At 39.2% G+C, this 18,689-nt stretch overlaps 1 protein-coding gene across 1 annotated transcript in view; it reads left to right on the top strand.

Moving 5' to 3' along the window:
• Window positions 1–18,689, top strand: part of HTR4 (5-hydroxytryptamine receptor 4) — a 124,488-nt gene that overhangs the window by 59,324 nt on the left and 46,475 nt on the right. The gene's annotated exons all lie outside the window — the stretch shown is intronic.

Genomic DNA, 18,689 nt, shown 5'->3' with positions numbered 1-18,689 from the left:
GAATTTTTTCCTAGAGTATTTACAGTTTATTATGAAATAGGTCAAACTAACAAAACAGCATAATGTAACGGAACAGATTGCCATGTACCCATCATGTAATTTAGGAAATAGGGGGTGACAAATACAGTTGACCTCTCCATTTTTGCATCCCCTCACTTCCCTCCACAGAGGTCATTTCCACCCAGAATTTGGAGTCTATCATTCCCATGCATTTCTTTATACTTTTTAATACATAAGCATGTATTCAAAAATAATCTTAATTATTATTAATACGTTAATAAGCTATTATGTTTCATGCTTTTAACTTTACATTAATATACTGCATGCGTTATCCTACAACTTGCTTTTTTAAAAAATCAGCATTATATTAACAAAATGTATCAATATTGATGTGTTTATCTAGTTAAATTTTTTTCACTCCTGTGTAGTAGGCTACTATATGATGGGCAGGGAGGGGGTGAGGACAAAGAAATCAGGCACAGGAAAAGAAAGGAATCCAGTTGCTGAACCAGTGTGCACCTTTGGGTGTTTGGAGAAGGCCAAACTGAAGTCACAGGCAGGCTGAGTGGAGGTTTAGACTTCTGTGTAACTGCTTACCTCTCCTTTCATTAAGGGCGGTATTAGCCCCAGAATTGGAAATTGGGGAGTAGAGACTGGTAGAAGCAGGAAGACAGAGAGGAGATACACTGGAAGCTCTTCTCTTGACTGTTCCAGCGAGCCATAGTTCCATCAGCCAGTCAGCCATTGTATCTGCAGGTGGGCCGGCTCTTCTAGGGTGCGAGGTGGTTAACTGTCACGTGGACATACTCATTACTTATCCTATAGTACTTGCTTCCTCTTGGGGTAGTACAATCAGCTCCACTATGAGGACATTTTAACAGCAGAAACCAGAGAAAATTGTTTTATGTCACCTGGCAATTTGTGAAAAAATAAAATGAATTCTGTGGTGGGTGGAAATTTGACTTAACATAGAATGTCAAAGATAAGTAATTTCCCTGAGAACATAAGAAGTGTCATATATTACAGGACTCATGGTCCCTCACGCCCATAATTCCAGCACCAACTCTGGCAGCGGGGAAGCCGTGGGTGATGAGGTAGTTTTCCATTATGTCAACCTTGACAGGGTAGGAAGTCAGTTTTTGGCACACACACATCCGGGTGATTTCCAGTGGCACCACGTATATAGACCCACTTAGAGACGAGGGAGTGAACGAAATTAATCTTTTTGAATCTGAGTTTTCTCATCTAAAAGGAAAACTTAGAATAATGATCTTAGCCTCTCTGAATTATGTGGATTAAACAGGAATAGCCAGGGAAGCACTTGTTAACTGAAGACTGAATTCACATGCTTCATTTTTAAAATCTATCGTGTGTGTGTGTGTATGTGTGTGTGTGTGTATACGCCTTTAATGGCATATTTGCCATTTTCTCAGATGTTTCATCCATCACTGATTAGTCTGACTGGCTGGTAATGGGCTTGGGTGAAGAGCAAATCATTTTCTCACCTAGCCATTTGCTATCCTGTCTGTAGATGAAAAGGGAGGCTGCTAGTCGGGTTCTGGTGTTAATAAAGATTGGTAGCACTGAAAATTTTGTTATAAGGGTTTCTCCCAATAGAAATCATTTGCCTTGCTTTCTGTTTGAGTGTTTTTCATCATTATCTCTCCTTAGGGAGAGAGGTAATACGATTGACTCTCCTGTGGAGAAGAGAAGCAATGATGCGACAGTAATGGTTAGCTCATCTCTTGGTCTGTTCCAGTTGAGTAGAACTTGCCCCAGTGCTCGGCCACGTAGCTGGCTTATTTCTCTCGAAAGGTCCGGCTGTCCTTGGTTAAGGGTTCCACAATGTCTAATTCTGTTTATTTCAGTGTGATAAGGGACTCATGTAGAAACCTAGAACTGCAGGCTTCCTAATTGTTCCTCTAGTCTATTAGATAAAGGAATAACTTTGATGGTGTCTTTGATCTACAGTCCTTTAAGCCTTTTGTGCACCCCTCTGGTGTTGGGGAGGTCGCTACCTGGTGAGGCATTGCAGGGCAGCTCTGGAGATTAGGGCAGGCATGAAAAGTACCAGACTTAAAAGCCAGAATGCCTTTGCTGGACCCAGGCAGTGCACTAACTGCTCACTGCGCTGCTTGTGGTGTTCTTTAGGCTACTCACTGTTCTCCTTCTGGGCACATGATAGGTTTGAACATTCTAGCTCCCTTATGGCTGGGTGGGGCCATGTAACTAGTTCTGGCCAATGAGTTGTTGAGTTTTGGAAGTGCTGTGAGTCACGTCCAAGTGGAAGCATTTCATTACCAGTTTGTGACACACACACACACACACACACACACACACACACACACACCCTCAAGTTCTCTTTCCTTCTAGCATGGCAACTGGCAACATTTAAGATGGTGGTTACTCCATCCGTCTGTGGTCCCTGAGTGAATGTGGTGAGCAGAGTTTATTGACCATTCACAATGGAATGGCCATGTACAGTGAGTGAAAAATAAACCTTGTTCTTTTAAACTGCTGAAGATTGGGGGTTATTTGTTACCAGAGTATAATCTAACCCATTCTGACTGACACAGTGATGCTTGAGTACGCTTTCTCAGAAATCTCCTCAGTATAGCATTTCAACTATACAAGTCTATGGAGCTTGTAATATGAGAAGAAAGGAATTTGTCACTTTCTCTTTGAATTGAATTCTGACTTCCAGTATCTTCCCTCGCTGGACCCAGTCACACTCTTTAGAGCTACACGACAATGTTTTAGAGATTGAAGTTAGGCTACCCCAACACCTAAGCCTTTTGGCCTCTAGGCTGAAATACCCATTTCCTCAACTACTCTATTTGTGATGCAAGGAATAATTTGAAGGCCTTTAAAAAATATTCTGGTTAGCTCTGTATAGATATTTTTGACTATCTCTGTATAATCATTACCCAGGACAATTCTCAGGGTACCCTTGCACTTCTAGCAACGTTAGCATTCGTGTCTTTAAGATTCCATAACCTTCCTAGGCTTTGTCATGCTTTTAGGTGAGAAGGATAAACGATAGTGAAAAAGTGTTCAGGTCAATGGATTGAAAATCCCAAGGGTCAAAGAATTGCTGGAGTCAGAGTTCTAAAGATAGGAAATGATGGTTGGAGAGTAAAATATTCGAAATGGAGATTTTGAGTTGTAACTATTGGTAATGACAAGTCCAAGGTCTGAACATTGGGGTGAAGAACTGAGGAAGTATGAAGCACAGCTCATAGGATGAGAGCAGGTTCACGAATTTGTAGTTCTCAAAGAAGTTATCAGAATAAGAGTTAAGCATTTACATTCATCTGTACTCCAGATGACCTATTTCAACTTTTAGATTATCTCCAGAGGTTATGCTGTTAATTATTAAATTTTCTGTAACATTTTGGACGATTCATCCTAGTACATCATAGATTCTGGAGTTCAGAAGACCTGAATTTATTACTTACTAGTTATGTGACTTTGGGCACATCGATTCAAGTCTTTGAGTCTCAGTTTCTTCATCTGTAAATTGAGTACAGAAGTAACACCTATCTTCATAGGCTTGTTTTGACAATAGAGTGAGTTAACGCTTGAAAAACAGCACTTTTCCTGGCACGTGGTGGTACTCAGATAATGATAACTATTCTTTACCCCATTATTATTAAAGGAGAGAGGCCAAAGCGGCTTGAATGATTGGAAAGCTGCCACAGTCAACCGTTAGGGGATATCCTTACTACATTACATTATACTACATTACGTTACATTATGTTATGTATTGCATCCTAGCATTTATTTTCAAGCTAACCACAAAATTAATTTTTCTGTCTCAGCAGTTTCTACCACATGGAAGCACTTTTACCCCATAAATTATTCTGAGCAAGAATAACATGCGTACAAACACACCCCAGAATTCTACACATTTGATTTGCAAATATTGTCAAATTAGATCTTTGTAAGATAATTAAATATAGCTTTTTAATGGAAGATGTGTACTACAGCCATTAAAAATCCCTCAGAGCTCTGAACGAGAAAAGCATAAAGCTGGAGCAGATCTTTCTAATGTTCTTAGTGGAGACATAGTTGTATGTTGCCTCTGCCTCTGCCTCTGCTCTATTATTTCTAACCTTTGATATTCACTGATCTTCTTTCACTGCTCATGTCCGGTATTGATAAATCAGGAACACCTCCGTGCACTCATTTTAGACAAGATACCTGACGTTCAAGAAAACAGCCAAGCTCTTGAAAGTCATTATGCTTTTCTAGACCAGTGAGTCTCGATCATATCACATCAACCACTGCTCGGCTCTTTTTAAAACAAATATTTGGTAATACCTCCTTGACTACACTGAAATGAAATCTGTGATTAATATAACCTATGCATCTATACACAATTTAAAAATCATCCATATAATTCCTTAACTGGAATACAAAAAAGCAATAAAGTGAAAGCGATTTATAATAAAATAGATTTCATGATATAAATGCTCAGACTCGTCTACAGTAGAAAACATAAAGCAGTCAGATATGTGGGCTAGTATGTTAAATTACCACAAATGCAGCAACTACCAACAACGCCCAGCACAATGAAAGCATAATCTTCCCTTCATTTAGTGTGTGTGTGTGTGTGTGTGTATAAAACCAGGCAAAAATTTATTTGTGTTTATATGTAAAAGAAGTGAAGTTTAGATTAGGCAAGAAACAAATTTTTTCATTCACACAAATGGCTGTAGTACATTCTAAAATCATGGAGAATATGGGGTGGTAATTTTTTAATTGAGAGATTGTCTCTCATATTGTAATGTCACCGGTCCTCCCCTGAATGCCTGTAATGTTCCCCAATCATTACCATAATTCAAAGCCCCACAGATACTTCAAACAGCTTCTAGGGGTGGTACCACTTCTGCTGAGAACTGTGTTCTAGATAGGGTGACTGGAGTACCGTGTTTCCCCGAAAATAAGACCTCGCCGGACCATCAGCTCTAATGCGTCTTTTGAGCAAAAATTAATATAAGACTCGGTATTATATATTATATTATATTATATTACATTATATTATATTAAAGATCTGGTCTTATTTTAATATAAATAACATATAAACATAAAAATTAATTGTTTATATTATAATTAAGTTTTGCTCCAAAAGACGCATTAGAACTGATGGTCGAGCTAGGTCTTATTTTCGGGGACACACGGTACATACAATTAAAATGTTTTTAAATTACTAAGGCCAAAGCCCATCCTCAAAAAAAAAAAAAATCCACTGTTGTGCCTCTACAGTCTAGATGTATCAAGATGCAAATCTGATCATGTCACCCCCAATGCCAGCCTTCTTAAAACAGTTTGTGACTCCCCACCGAACTGATGATAAAGACCTAAATACTTAGCCCAGACTCCAATCCCCTTCCTATCTGACCCTGTTGGCCTCATGTGATGCTACCTCTGCTGGCTCCCTGTGTTCCAGTTACATTGGTCTTTTAGCTGCTAGATAAGTCATATCATTCTCACTGCCATTGACCCCTGACATTTCCTGCTTTTTTTGCAGTCAACTCCTATTCTTCCTTTAAATTGCATCTCAGTTATCACTCCCTCAGGAAAGTGTTTTCTGATCTCCCATCAGGGTCAATGCCACCGTGTATATTTCTTCTCATAGCCTCCACAACAGCTGTAATTTTACATTTACACAATTATTGGATTCACGTCTGTCTGCTCCAGTAGCCTCTGCTCTCTCTAAGGGAAGGAACCATGCCTTCTTTCTCTTCTCAGTGACTGAAATAGAGTAGATTCTCAAGTATTCTGTTGAGTGAATGTACAAATGGCTGAGTAGATGAAGGAAGGGTTGAATGAACAAATGAACAAACATGCTGATAGCTAAGCTGACATTCCTTAGCCAAGCCTTGTTGAATCAGTGCCTTTGTTTGTTTTCTGGTTAGCAGAGCTCACTCCCAACGTGTCTCTAAGCAGAGCTCTAAGGCTTAGAGAAATGAATGCTCTCATGTATGACCTGTTTGACAAGAACAATATGTTCACCTTCCAGTGTGAAGTAAGAAGTGTTGTGAGTTTGCCCAGAGTGCAAGAGAAGATGGGGTTCATTGGAGAGGGAGTTCCTTAGTTGAACAAGTAATACGAGAAAGTATTCTTGTAGTTTCAAATTCCAGTAATACCCCAGATGGAAATGTCTCCTATCAGCTTTGACTCTCCTGCCCCAAATATTTATGATTAACAATTGGTTATGCATTCTTATGGTCATAACTTCTGAATTAATATATATATATATATATGTATATGTATATATATATATATGTATATATATATATATATATATACACACATATATATATATATGGTGCCAAAAATGTATACACATTTTAAGGAAGGAAAAAACTGCATTAAAATTGTAATACTCAATATATACCAATAACAAAAGATGAATTACAAGAGTTGCTCAAAGTTGTAATTATCAGTGTAATTTTAATATGTATGTGTGTATATATATATATATATATATATATATGCATCCCTTCTCATTATTTTTAACATCTGCATAATATTAAGGGTATCAAGTGTCATGATTTAATTATTCACTCCCAGATTGATTAGGTAATAAACAAATTGATTAGGTAATATAAATGGTGGACATTTATATTGTTTCCAATTGTTCATTCTGCAAGCAATGTGGCAACATCCTTCTGCATGCATCTTTGCACACCTAAGCAGGTGTTTGAGCAATTCCCTAGTATAGATATGTAGAAAATGTTCATGCAGAATTTTTGAAGATACTACCAGAATAGCATCCACAAAGTTTTGCCAATCTATTTCGATCTATCTTCGTTCAACTAGTCCTGAAAATACTCTTTTAGCACATCCTTTGCAACTTAAAATATTACCAGTATAGTGTTTTTCCAGTCTCTTGGGTGAAATTTAACTCTCATTGTTTTAAATTACATTTTCCTAACTACTTGTAAATGTATGCATCTTTAGGCAAACTATCAGACCATTTGTGGAAAAGAGTGACCTACAATATATAATTTATACCACATGTTCCGTGAGGACAGGGAATATTTCTGTCTCATTCTCCACTGTAGCCCCAAGGCCAAGCATGTTAGGTATATGCCAAATATTGGTTGGTTCGGAAGTTGATTGATTTATAAGTTAACAGATTACCAGACTCTCATTTACACTTAAAAATTCTCTGAAGCTATAAAATAATTTTAACTAGAAATAATTAGTAAAAATAATTTTAAAGAAAGAGTCTCGCAACACTTTTGGAAGCACAAAAAGTGGGAATAAGGGTGGTTAAGAACCCTAAATTCTGAAAGAAAATATTTTAACTGGCTTATTATAAAGGCAGTGGCACTTGGAGAGCACAAATTTTGTGGCTTCTGTTGGACGTGAATTGAGGTCAAAGGGGCAGCTGGTGCCAGATTTCGTATACCCATTGAGGTCATGGTAGGAACTTCAGATATTCCACATAAACTGGGAAGCCATCAAAGATTTTTGAGCAGGGAACATACACTGTATACCTTCACTTTTAGAGCTATAGCTCTGGCTCTTGTGTGGGAAAGAGGTCATAAGGGCTGGGAATGGAAGAGTTCACTGCAAGAAACTAAGTTAAAAATGATGGAAGGTTGGGCTAATACTAGTCATGCTACTGATGAGCAGTGGTCAGAAAGTAAAAACGGGGGGTGGCTCATGGCTCAGTTGGTTAGAGCACGAGTTCTGAACAACAAGGTTGCCGGTTCGATTCCCACATGGGCCAGTGAGTTGTGCCCTCCACAACTAGATTGAAGGACAATGACTTGGAGCTGATGGGCCCTAGAGAAATACACTGTTCCCCAATAAATTTTTTTAAAAAAGATAATCATTAAAAAAAAAAAAGAAGAAATTAGAAACGCCCAAACATCCATGGAAGGGGAAAATAATTTATAAAAAGTATTAGTTATTGTCTCTTTACGGGAGCTTCAAAAGGGCAAATACTAAGAGAGACTCCATTCCTTTAAGCCCCACAGTTTGCAGCTACATTTGCAATTAGTAATGCTTTTTAAATCAAGCACACCAATTAGTAAATTTAATAATTGGCTGGAGAAACAATACTTGCAGATTTAATATACTTATCAAGACAATTCTATGATCAGAGCTAGATATAAGTAATGCATTTTGAAATAACTCATGCATTAGAATGTAATACACTTTTGATATGAAATATTGGGAAAAGGTAGAAAAATACAAAGAAGTAATTCAATTTTTCTAGAATGTCATTATTTATAACTATGTTGGATATATAATTTCAATATATGGGTTATATGTAAAATATATATTACGTGTGTAAATAATAGATACTATGTATGGACCTGTACATATGTGTGTCTCTGGAAGTATGTATATATGTTTATGTGTCTCACGTACACATACTAGGCTTGCATTGGATTTTACTCTATAAAATTCATGTGTAAGAAATGCCCCATTTCTTTTAATGTCTAAATCAGTTAACTTTTTAATGAACCCATCAGTTGGGTCTCGAGGGGAAATTCAATCTCAGATATTTTGTGGACCTCTTTCTCTTTCTGGATTGAGCTGGACCTTTTGCTTGTCAGTCCACACTGGTCACCATCGCCGAGATAGTTGTCCACTCCTGCCTGGTCCCTGGAAGGCAGGGGGTTCTGCTGCTTCTATGCCAAGCTTGACACTGGAGCCTTCCATCTAGTTCCTTCTTTCTCTTCTTGGAATCTGTATACCTTTGCTGTCACCAAGTCATAGCTCTTCAAGCCTTGCTCCTTTCTTAGTTGGCTACTTCTGCCTTTAGATCAGGTGATTTGGCCTGGTGCCAGAAACCTCTGTCTTCGGCCCTGCAGCTTGAAACATGCGTAGCCAACATTGCTGATAACCTGAAACACAAATCTTACTTATCTTCTTGGGATCCAAGAGGAAGATAACCTCTCATTCTTTCTAGTCTTTTTTTTTTTTTAATCATTTTAAGAAAAATATCACAAATTAATCTCTCAGTATTTTTCTGGACCCATATTAAATACACATTTTTTATAGAAAATTGAACTTGTGCCTTCCTGTTTCATACCTGCTTTTAGCACTGAAAATATTTATGAGAACTTTCCCCTGTCATTAAATATTCTTTTCAAACCTGGATTGTAATGGCTATGTAAATGTTAAAAAATATTGTTTGTGTAACCCAAATTTAGACATTTAGGTTGTTTCTAGTTTTCTCAATTATAAGCAATAGGGTGTGAGTCATGTTATACATGAGTCTCTAAGAGCAGCTCTAATCGTTTCTTTAGGATAAATTCTTAGAGGTGGAATGATTGGAGTGTGGATGTTTTTAAGGCTTTTTAAAATTGTCATAAGCATAGTCTGGACATGCATTTATGAATTGTAATACAGTTCTTCGATTTGCCAGGTTGGAATGCCATAGCAATCATATTTAAGAGCTTACTTGACACGATCCTATTCTTGGCTCTGGGGATGCCCAGTGCCATCCAGGGAGAGAATCTGAACTTCAATCTGGCTAACCTTGGGTGACACCACAGTTCCTCTCTGCCTGCCTGCCTCCATTCCCATCACTTCCCAGCCTGCTCTTGTGGACTGTGCACGCCAGGGTGTGCAAGTGTTAGTGTGTGTGCACATGTTGACAATGAACTCGAATGCAGAGACTTTCTGTTCAAAACTCTCATGCCCCATCAGGATATTGGATGCTCCCCACTTCTTTTATACTTCATGGCGGCTTAATATGCCAGCAAGTTCTTGCCCCTTGCATTTGTATACCACCTTCCAAACTCCATCTCCACTTCTATGAACTTGAAGCCCATTTTTTTTCCCCTTCTCTGCTCTATCACATTTGCTTTTCTACTAGTTATGTGTGGAAAAACTCCAGTATATTCTTACTAGTGTGTCTCTTTTTTGGACTCTATTTTTACTTGTTGTTTCATCAGCCTCCAGCCAAACTGCAACATACTGTCATAATGATCAGTCATCGACCAGACTGTTTCTTGCTATACTATGAGCTAGAGCACCAGGATAAATGTGCATGTCATTTGTTTGTAGTTGAAATGAATAGAGAAGATGAATAGCAATAGTTAGCATTTATTGAGCATGTAGTTAGTACATGCCAGGCAATGTCCCAAGTGTTTTACATGCATTTCCTTAATTAATCCTCGCAACAATTTCTTTGCCCAGGAGATGACTAAGAAATAGATTTAGAAGTATTGTTAGCCTTCAGAGTACAACCTGGGCAAAGCATCTGACATTCTCTGGCGAAACTAGCTAACTACTCAGTAGTCTGCACATGATATCAACAATTGTACGTTGTAACTCAAAGATAGGATTGTTGGCCTTATTACACCTGACTCAGGGAGTGGTTTAGACACAGGATTGAAAAGGACTATTGAGTGGAAGACAAGAAAAGGAAAACCTTTTTGCTGATTATTAGAGTTTAAGCTTCTTTCAGGCAAGGGCTAACTTGCACATCCTTTTACTTGTTTAGCACTATATATTTTTTTGTGCCAGGCATTGTGGATATCAAATGAGTAAGACAGTATGGTTGGGGTGACATATTTAAATGAATAATTAAAATATAGTGTGATAAAAGCTATTATATTGTAATTATAGGGTGCTGTAAAAGCGTATAGGAAGAGCGAGGCCCTAGAGTAAGGGTTGAGATGACTTCCCAGGGAATAAGGTGTTTAACTGAGCACCAAAGACATTCAAGGATTTGCCAGGTAGAGAAGGGAAAGGAGAGGACGGGGGCTTAACAAGTATGTTCCACCTCCCCGAGGAGCATTTCAGTACTTCTCTGTGATAGAATTGATGATGGAGCAGTGTCAGAAATTAAATTGGAAAGCTAAGTAGGGTCCAGGTTAAACCAGGTCAAATTTGGTGTTTTACCAAAATTTCAATGAGTTGACATTGGAAGATTTTGTACAGGCTGGGGGAGATGAGCAAATTCCTTCTGAAAACAAAACAAAATATTTTGACTTCAGTGCTGATAATGATTAGAAAAGAGGGAGAGTCAAGGCAGATGACCAATTAAGAGGTGATTCATTCATTCATTCATTTAGTCCACAAATACTTTTTGAGTATTTGTGTGTGGCAGGCACTGTCTTAGGTGCTAGAAATATATCAGTAATGTAACAGACCAAGTTCCTGCTTTCAACAAGATTGCATTCAAGCCATTCTACTGTATGAGACTAGATAACAGTTGTAAAAATCAAAAATACAAGACAAGGGAATAAAGAATGAGAGGAGCGGTCCAATTTTAAATGTAGTGGTCAAGAAAACCCTCTCTTCAGATTTGAATCTGAACAGAGACCTGAATGAAGTGAGGGGTTGAGCAGTTCTGATCCCTGGGGATTGAGGGGTCCAGATGTAGGCAGCATCAAATGAGAGGTCCTGAGATGGGAGCCTGGTTGGCTCCTAGGGGGAATGATGAGGAAGCCTCTGTAGCTAGAGCAGCATGGAAACAGGAGAAAGTGGTGGGAGCTGAGACCATAGAAACAGCCAAAAGCCAGCTTTGTAGACCCATTTATTTATGCCATGGTAAGGGCTCTGGATATTCCTCAGTGTGATGACAAGCCATCTCAAGGGCGGTGAGTTAGGGAAGTGACATGTTCCAACCTAAGCATTTTACAAAGTTTATTCTGTCTCCTGGGCAAAGAGCGGATTGTATATAGAAACCGATAGAGGCCGGAGCACCAGTTGGGAGGCGTTTCCCGTCACCCTGGTAAAGCACGATGTAGTTTAAACCAAGGCACTAATGGTGGAGGAGCCGGGAGAGGGTCAGAATCAGGAGCCGTTTCTAAGGTAGAGCTAAGGTAGGATTTGTTGATATATATGAGAGATGAAGAAAGACATTTGTTAAGAATCACTCCCAGGTTTTTGGCCTGCACAACTGGAAAAATAGCTTTGCTGCTTATTGTGATGGGAAATAGGTTTGAGGTGAGGCACATCAAGAGTTCGATTTTGGAAATGTTCAATTTAAGCTGTCTAATAGACTGACAACTGAAGACAGAGTAGGCAATAGCGACTGTTGTAGTCTTAGGCAGAGAGAACAGAAAGGCTTCCATTAGGGGATTGACAGCAGACTGGAGAAACGGGAAGAAATTTAAAAGACACTCAAAATAGCTAATGACTGAGGTAAAGGAGAAGAAGAAATGGAGTCAGATGCCTGATTTCTGGCCTGGTCAACTGGAATGATGCTGCTTTGCGCTTAGAAAATCTAGAGGATTGAATGAGTCCTAGTTCAATAGATTTCTTTGAGGAAGGTCTTGGAGGTCTTAGTGTTTCTATACCATATTCTTCTTTAGACCAAACTTCTCTCTGATCCACAAGAGCAGAGGTCATCAAACTTGTTTCATAAAGGGTCCGAGAGTACATAATTTGAGCTTTTGTAGGCCATATAGTCTCTGCTCTAATTACCCAACTCTGCCTCTGTAGTGGAAATCAGCCACAGAAAATACAAAAGCAATGGAGTGTGACTGGTTGCAAGGAGCTTTTATTTACAAAACCAGGCGGTGGGCTGGATTTGGCCCATTGGCTGATGTTTGGTTATCCCTGAAGTAGAGCAACACTAAGCAGTTTCTTTTCTCATCTGAGCATAAGAGTTTTACACTGTCAGAAGTGGAGCTGAGAAGAGAAATCATACTACTTTCCAACAGCCAGCCAGGACCCAGGCAAATACGCAGAGCTGGATCCATTAGAAATTGGGCACAGAAACAGAGGAAACTAAAGCAAAGAAATGGGGAGCAGCTTGTTCGCAGAGCGTGGGAAATTCCACCTTTCCTTGATCCCCTATTGTTGGGGTAAATGATTGACCACATTGGAGAGGCTCCATGTGGTCCACATTTTTCCCTGGGCTGGATTTCTCAAAACCACAAGAAAAATGTCAAGGAAATGATCAGCCAAATTCTGAAAACAGGCCATGTGTTTTATTCCAAAGGAAGACATTATCTGAGGGACATTTCTGTACCCTGAACAATTGTAGGTAAAGAGCCGTTTGCAAAACAAACCACAGATGCTACACTAATCTGCATATAAAGAAAAAAATGTACTGTAAAGAAAAAAATCTGTCTCTGGAACTGTTTGGTCAGTTTCGATTTTGAAAAAAATGGATTTTCTTAAAGTGAGACTCACATCTAAGGTATAATTTACTGGCACTACCATTGAGCGTTTTTGTTTCCAAGAAGAATGGAAGCCCTGGTAGTTACATGCTGTGCAGTAGTGACAATCTTCCCAAAAGTTGACCTCACCTTGTCACCTTGTCAGAGAACAGTGTCTTTGATCCTGGTATCTTTTGTGTTCCTTGCAGCTTTGAACTTCATTATACTCTATGCAGACAGATCCTCTTTGGGCTTTGAAGTTTTTGTCATGCCCAATAGGTGTGATCTTTGAGGCCCTGGAAAAGTCTATTAAGAACTTGCCATAAGAATTTTTCTCCATGTATTTATATTTGAAAAATATCCGACCTTCATCAGCTGTGCACCACCCCCCCACCCTCTTACTCTCCTCTGTAGGGTCTTCAAAAACAATCAAAAAGTGTTCTTTTAGAATTGCATAGAAACTCCATGGTGTGTAATTTCCATCCTGTAAGGATTCCTTTTTTTCCCCTATCATTTTCTATAGCCAGCATATTTTATAAGGTGTATTAAGCTGTCATTGTCAACATTTTGGGTATTAAGTTTCTGGACAAAAACGTAACACTTTAGCATGCCTTTTTTTAAAAGGAAATTCTATTTCACACGAGCACATTTGAAATTTCATGGGAGAAGCATTGCACTTGTAATCAGAGTGTGCAGGTCTGAATCTCAGGTCCACCAAAGCAAAGAAAGCATGGGATCTTACGTCTCCTCACCATGCTAAACACCCATCTCTTCTGAAAACAGGGCATCGTGATATTAGATGACATGGTAACTATGAAGATGAAATGAGCCGACATCGAAAATTTCCTTAGTGTGTCGTTTGCCCCATGGTAGGTGCTGCTTGATAAAGCGATGTCCAAATCTACCCATCTTCAAGCAGGAAGTTCCAAACTTACGAGCAAAAGCAAGTAATTTGCAGTGTGGAAATGAGGGTGAGGCTGAAGGGCATCCTTCACGATGCTCTAGGCCAACGTCCCCAAAGTGAGGTCCCCAGACCAGCAGCATCAGCATCACCTGGGAACTTGTCAGAAATGCAAACTTTGGGACACACCCCAGATGTACTGGCATGGAAACTGTGTGGGTGGGTCCAGCAGTCTGTTTTAACCAGCGTCACCTCCAGTGTTCCCTGATTGCCTGAAGTTTCCCTTTAACCCAGTTGTTCTCTATAACACCATCGATGCCCTTGGTACTCGTTCAACCCCAAGTTGATCCATGAACCAGCAGCATGAGCAGCACCGAGGCTCAGCATGAGCCAGCGGGCTTGTCAGAAATGCAGAACCCCCGACTCCACCCCAGACCAAAAGACTCAGAATCTGCGTTTTAACCGTGTCCCCAGTAGATTTATATGAACATTAAAGTTTGAAACCTGATCACAAACTGTATTTCTTTACTTTTTTAGTTGTGCCCTTGTTTAGTGTCTGTTTCCATCAGCAGGGTGAAGTCTGTGAAAGCGGGGACTTTGTCACTTTGTTTACTGTTGTGTCCCAGTACTTAGCAAAGATCTTGGCATATAGTTGGCAGTCAATACATATTTGATAAATGAGAGATTTCATCTGACTTTCTCAGTTGATCCTGAGGAAACTGAGGTTCAGAAAAAGCAAGTGGCTTTCTGAAGGTACATAGCTGTTATGAACAAAGCTGGTGCAAAACAAAGAGAAAAGCATTCTTGACTCCTAATGAAGTGTATTCTGTATGCGTGGGACCTTGAAACCAATTGTTCTGGATGATATTACAGAACATAACCTAAAAATTCTTTAGCTGTTGTCCCTGTATGGGCTTCTAATATTAATAGCAATGATTACTTATTTATAATATACTTTGTCATTTATAGTCCACTTTCACATATACTAACCTTTGTGGAACTGTATTGTAGTTTTTCTTTTATTAAAAACAGAGAAAATGATGTTCTTAAGAATGCTGGTGGAACTTTATTGTAGTTTTTCTTTTATTAAGAATAGAGAAAATGGTGTAGTTTTTCTTTTATTAAGAACAGAGAAAACAGAGCCAACAAGTTTGTGGAGTTTTTGTTGTTGTTGTTTTTTATTAATGGATCAAGAGATCACTTAAAAAGCAAAAAAAGAAGAGAAAGTAAAATTTTTCATAAGAGTAACTGTCACAGAACCCATTTAGTGGAGTAGGCAGAGCTCTTTGGTCGGATGGGAACTGTCTGGCAATGGTTGACAGTACTTTTGGAAGATATCAGCGGTAACCCAAGGATCTAACATGGATTTAACAGAAGTGGTTCCTACTTTATTTTAATTATTATTACTGGACTTACATTTCTAGCTCAACTGACAGTTCTGCCTAATTAAGAAAGCTCCTTCCATGGTTAAATTTTGCTTGTCACTCAGTTTAAAGTTTAGCTATTTCAAGCTCCTAGTTGGCATGCCACAACTGAACCATAACACTGAACTTGGGGTTCTCTGGCCCTGACATTCCCATTTAATTTGAAATATACCTTCTCTGGAGCCAGAGATCGTCACCACAGACTCTGCATCTTTTTTTTCCCCTAGTACAAGAGAAAAGGCAGTACAGGGGACGTGGTTCTAATGGTGAAGCTATGGTTGACAGACAATTCGTGTTCGAAGGATATGTTCAGACCATTGTCCATAAACAAGAAAGGGACCTAAAATCAGCTAGACCTGCCTCCAATATAGAAGCCCGACACAATATCCTGATATATGGTCATTTATGTATTCTTTTTTTTTATTGTAATCAATTATATATAGCATAAAATTTACCATGAATGCATAAAACACCCATTTTTAAATGTATAATTCAGTGGTAATAAGTACATTCACAATGGTATACAAGCATCACCACTATCCATTTCCAGAATTTTTCATTTCTGCCCCAAACAGAAACTCTGTACTCATTCAATAATTCCCCATTTCCTTCCCCCCTCACCCCAGCCCTTGGTAACCACTATTCTACTTTATTTCTCTATGAATTTGCCTACTCTAGGCTCATCATATATGTGGAATCATACAATATTTGTCTTTTTTGTGCCTACTAGTTTAATTCACTTAGCATCATGTTTTCAGGGTTTATCCAGAACTTCATTCCTTTTTATGATAATAAAATTCCATGGTATGTATGTACCACATTCTGTTTATTTGTTGATGGACACTCAGGTTGTTTCTACCTTTTGGCTATCGTGAATAATGTTGGTATGAACATTGGTATACATATATCTATTCATGTCCTTGCTTTCAATTCTTTGGGGTATATCCTTACAACTGGAATTTCTGGACCATATGGTCATTCTATATTTAACCTTTTGAGAAACCACCAAACTGTTGTCCACAGCAGCTGCACCATTTTACATTTCCACCAGAAATCCACAAAGATTCCAATTTGTCCACATTCTCACCAATACTTGTTATTGTTCATTTGTGTTTTGTTTTGTTTTTATAATAGCCATCCTACTGGGTGTGAAGTGGTAGCTCATTGACATCTAGGTCTTCTTAAACACTTCCGGAGCCAGGGAGCTCAAAGCAACACCAGGAAGCTATTGCAGACCATCCTTAGGTGTTAGAAAGTTCTTATTCACCATTACTAAATCTTCTTCCCTCTAGCAGTGATTCTCAACCTTGATTGCACGTCAGAATCACTTAAGAGCTTTCAAAAATTCCAATATTTAGGCTGTAACCCAAACTAATGAGATCATCAGCTGTGTGTGGGGGGGGGGATGCGGGGGGGAAGCTGGTATCAGCAGTTACTGAGTCTCCTCACGTGATTTCAGTATGCAGCCAAAGTCCAGAACCACTGCTTAAAGCCTGCTCACTCATCTGCTTTGTTACACAACCTGCAGGGCATAAAGTGTGACAACCCTGTCACTGAGCCTTTCTGATGACCCCTATTAGATAGCCAGACCTTCATCCACCAATGGCAGGCCTGCCCTCCTTTTCCTCCTAGATTTTTTGCCGTAGTATATATTACCAGCTGACACTTTACATAATTTCTTTTTATCTATTCATTGCCTGCTCTCTGCTCTGCTTATTTCTGCTTCCCTAGAATGTACAACAATGCTTCATGCAGAGAAGGTGCTCAGAAAGTATTGTTGAATGACTGTGAATGCACAAATCTACTCTTATTTCAAATGACAGCCCTTCAGGTAGTTAAAAATAGCTTGTGTGTCTTGTACTGGGTCTTCTTTTCTCTAGGTAAAATCTTCTCTGTACCTTCAATCAGTTTTCAAAGACGTTGAAGGATAAAGCTCACCATTATGAACAAAATGTCTTTCTTTCATTCAATCAACAAATAATTGAGCACTTCCTGTGTACTACATCTGCCTACACACTACACATACTGTAGAATAGACATTGTGCCTGGCACTGGACACTGTGCTGAAAAAAGATAACCGAGGGCAATCTGTCAGGGTGGGGCACAGACAAGAATCAATAACAGAAGTCATTTCAGAAAACAATACATGCTATAAAGAAAATAAATAATGTTTGTTGCCTGTGGTACATTAAGTGGGGGTTAACTTTAATCTGAGACTTGAATAACAAGAAGAAGCGTTCCAGGAAGAAGGCACAGCTAGTACGGGGCTTTGAGGGGGAAACAAGTTTCAGAGGGGCTCTCAGTCAGGGCCTCTGAGAAGGACAAAGAAAAAAATTACCGTCACTTCCTTTGTTAGACACTTTACCTCAGTTCACATGGCTGAAGATCAGATTAGTTTTGGGTAGCCACAGCACCCTATTAAGGTCTTTTTCCTCATTGAGTTCAATCTTCCCTGTCCGATATTTGTATTGCTGATAGTTGGAATTTCGGTGTGGAAGAGTGATTTAGATGAACATACCTCATATTTCTTTTTGTCTGAGCCCTAGCCATAAAGACTTCGATCAATCAATTAATCAGTTAACAGCACTTGTCAGCAGAGTGGAGGGACTCTCTGCTTCTCCAACCGCTGCAATACTGGTTCTTTATTCTAACCAGCACCTTGTCTTTTGTGCCAGGCCTCATGGGAAAAGTGGTGGACAAGACCAGAGCCAGGACTTGGTGGGTGCTGCCAATTGGGGTGGGCAGCCATCTTGGTTCTCAGTCAGAGGAGCTCGGGAAAGACTGATCCATATTTCCTGATTCCTGGGACCCTGTGGTTCCAGTCGTGGGCTCACAGGACAAGCAGCTTCTTCCACATCAGCCACTAACGTACTCTGACGACTTAGTTCCACTCTTTGGGCCTTAGTTGTTTTGTATTGATGTGTGGGGTTTGGGCCCGAGAACGTTAAGATCCTTCGAAACTTCATTTAAAAAGAGCATTTTATTACTCTCATAAAAACTAAAACGCTTTCCTGTAGCTTCGGAATAACCTGCAGATATTATGCTGTTATAGATAGGGAACACTCACTTACAAGTTAATAAAACAAAATGATTTACATGCGGATGGGAGGGGTTATAGAATCAAATTAGATACCAAAATGGACAAGAACACAATTTGAACTGCTATGTTGGGCACCAAAAGAAATGTAGTTTCTTCTCAGGGCAGTGAAAGGAGTCCCTGAGTTTACTGATTGGCTGCTGTTGTTCCAATGACTTCAAAGAATCTGAGTCCAG

This window comes from Rhinolophus ferrumequinum, chromosome 24, assembly GCF_004115265.2.
Source record: "Rhinolophus ferrumequinum isolate MPI-CBG mRhiFer1 chromosome 24, mRhiFer1_v1.p, whole genome shotgun sequence".
NCBI lineage: Eukaryota > Metazoa > Chordata > Mammalia > Chiroptera > Rhinolophidae > Rhinolophus > Rhinolophus ferrumequinum.
This window is presented reverse-complemented; position numbering and strand designations above follow the sequence as displayed.